This window comes from Microcebus murinus, chromosome 6 (genome assembly GCF_040939455.1).
Source record: "Microcebus murinus isolate Inina chromosome 6, M.murinus_Inina_mat1.0, whole genome shotgun sequence".
Classification (NCBI taxonomy): Eukaryota; Metazoa; Chordata; class Mammalia; order Primates; family Cheirogaleidae; genus Microcebus; species Microcebus murinus.
The window spans coordinates 69,316,595-69,319,680 of record NC_134109.1 but is presented as its reverse complement, the minus strand read 5'-3'; the positions used below and the strand labels follow the sequence as shown (position 1 = coordinate 69,319,680).

The following is a 3,086-nucleotide window of genomic DNA, read 5'->3' as shown; positions in this document are numbered from 1 at the left end:
CAGAGAGAATAGACAGGGACATGGAGAACAACAAGGCTGCACCCAGAGGGCCACGGGTAAGACCGAGCACAGCAGGGGGTCAGGGAGAGACACAGAGAGGCAGAAAAGCAAGGGTGCCAGGTTAGCAGAAGGATGAGGCACGGGGTGTGGAAACAGAATTAGAAGCAGAGAGAGGCAGGGAGATTAGAACACACAGCCAAGAAGGAAGGGCCAGGGAGAGAGACAGACAAAGCAGCACAAGAGGACAGGGATTGACAAAGACCAACAGGCAAAATAAAGCTAGGACAAAGGGACGGCAGCCATCCAAAGGAGGGAGAAGATGGAGACAGCGTGTGGAAGACACAGAATGGTGTAGGGAAAGAAACAGAGTCAAAGAAGAAAAGAGATTTCAGGTGTTCCCCAATGGCACCTCCCTCTGACAGTGGGAATGTCCCTGGGGCTAGAGAAAGGCAGTTCTAGCAGGACCCTTGGGCCTCCGGCTGAGCTGCGCCCCACTCTCAGTGCAGGCCACGTTCCTCAAAGTGTGGCTCTGCAGACTGGCCACAGAGCATCTCACCCCAAAGGCCCTCTTACCTGGGTCGGAGCAGCCTCTGTCTGTCCCCAAAGCTCCAGCTCCTTTATACCCCACTTCCCCCACACCCTGCCTAAATTTGGAGTCCTTCCGGAGGGACCCTCCCTCCCAGCTCTCTCCCCTCCTGACTCCTCCTCCCTTGATCCCTTGGCTCTGGAGGTGACAGGAGGACAGCAGGGCCCCCAGATTTGCCCATGAAAGGTCTGTCCTCCCAGCCTCTCTGGCTCCAGGGCCTTTTTTTAGTCCTTGGGCACATTCCTCCCTCGAAAAGGGCCGAGGGGCACAGATAGTGGGAAGAGAGAACCTTTTCACTCCACCTCCCCCACCCCACCATAGCACTTACCTCAGTTATTTTTAACCTGAAGGGTGAGTTGAGCACATGGAGGAGGGTCACCTTCTCCTGCAGGCCAAATGCCTGTCCCCTGCCTCCCAACCACGGGCTCCCCTGCTCCCTGCCCTCTCCCTTCCACCTGACCTGTCCTCACACAGCCCCGGGCTGAAAGTATCTCCCTGCACTCTGGGACCTGGAGTCTCACGGTCTTTGGGATTGGGAGCTACAGCCAGGTTGCCCAGGGAGGGGATCTACTGTCCAGCTCTGGGACTCGGTTTCCCTTTTTCAGGAAAAGAACTTCGGTCCTGCTCTCAGTCTGCATATGTGCCAAGGCTGGTCTCCTATTCCCTGAGTGTCCAGGCAGGTATCCTCCTGAGGACTTGAGGCTGCTACTCTGGTTTGGGGACACACTTGGAGCCCCCACCCTTTCCCTGATGCTCCCGAAACAGTGGCAGTCATCCAAACCCCTCAAACAATGGAAGGAATTCTCCCACACTGCCTCAGGCCAGTACCCTCACATACATGCTGGACCGGCCACTTGTCCGTGCCCATTTTCAGTCACACGCAAGCAGACTTTTCACACTTACGCACTTGAGCTGGAGGATTTCCCCTTACATATTCACCTACACATTTGCACGCCCACACTTGCACACATGGGCTTTGACCCTCTGCTGCCACCTTCGTCTCCTGGTGTGGGGTGGGGGTAGGGGCAGAGGCAGAAGGCGTTAATCCCAGGGCCTGAGAGAGGAGGGAAGAGGTGGGGGGCTGCTCCCGTCTGTCTCTCCAGGCTGCCAGAGGGTGCAGGTGCCGCTGGGGATGGCTGGGGCGCCTGGCAGGCCTGGGGATTTACACCAGCTGGCCCCGGCTCCACATTCCAGGGGTGGGGGCGGGGCTCTGCAGTCTCCCCCCTCCCCAGGTGGAACTCTGGTGCCCCTCCACACCCTCCTGGGCTCATACTCACATGCCCTTCTTTGTGGGTGTCCTCAAGCGCCCCGGGCCCTCAGGGCACGCTCCCATCCTACAGTGCTGCCACCTCTCAGAGGCCATAGGTGTCAGGTCTTCAGCAGGCCGTGCCTGTTATGACTAAGTGGACATTGTGTTCAGGAAACAAAGCCAGACTCCCTGCTCTGGCTCTCCCCCACACCCTCACACCCAGGAACACTCTCCCGGCTCCCCCTCCCACCCATCTACTGTCACCTCTCAATATAGCTCAAGGGTATGGAAGTGGGCAGGATGGCAGGGGTCAGCTTCTCTGGGGAGGAGCACTTTCCACCAAAGATGCAGCTTCCCCCCAAGGTCCCCAGCTCCCTGGGACACTCCACTGCCCCATCACCAGGCTCAGGAACACTCATCTCTCTCCAGGATGCCGGTACCCTCTGTTCGGTGTCCTTGGCAAGGCCTGAGTCGACCCCACAGCCCCATCTCCTACAAGTGCTTATGCCAAGTTGTTGCCCCCAGGGGATGCAGGCCACCTGTCCCCAGCTCTAGGTCACTCGAGGCCCCAGAGTGCAAGCTGGGGGGTTAGCCCATGGCTCAGTGTGCCACTGCTTGGTTTCCATCACCCTGGGGACTTGACAAGGGCTGAGAACAACAGGTCAGGCTGGGTCAGGTCCAGGTGACAAAGACCAGGCTTTGTCCTCAGGGAACCCTGTGCTCTGGGCAGGCCAGACTTGGTATAGGTGGTGGAGGAGGGGTGGGTGGGTGGAGGGTGAGGGGTGGGTGGGTGGAGGGTGAGGGGTGGGCGGGCAGCTCCCTATCTCCTAGGGAAGGAGGAGGAAGGGGTTAGCTTGGTCCCAGGCCCTGCCCTGTCTGTCTGCTTTGCCCTCCTCTTGCTTCCCTGGGCCCCTTCCTCCCCTGGCACTCACATCCTGCTCTCCGTCCTCCCCCAGCTGGCTCCCAAGCAGCTCCTCATTCTGCTGCAAGTCCTGGGACGTGAAGGCACGGATGGAGGGGCCGGGCACAGGTGAGGGGCCGGAGAGGCAGGGCTGGACTCCTCAGCACAGCCGCCTCTCTCCTGCCTGCCGCCCAGGTCTTGCCAGCCCGTGTCTGCACCTGACTTTCCTTTCCCTCTGCCCGCTTCCCCGTCTCGAAGTCGGACCTGCCTCTTATTCTCCCTGCCCAGGTCTCTGCCCATCTTGGGATCTGGTGCACGGCTCTGCCTTCTCCAAGCCGCCTCTTCTCCAC

The 3,086-nt window shown here is 59.6% G+C and overlaps 1 protein-coding gene across 1 annotated transcript in view; it reads left to right on the top strand.

Annotated features, from left to right (window-relative positions):
- Nucleotides 1-3,086, top strand: part of NGDN (neuroguidin) — a 301,612-nt gene that overhangs the window by 235,925 nt on the left and 62,601 nt on the right. The gene's annotated exons all lie outside the window — the stretch shown is intronic.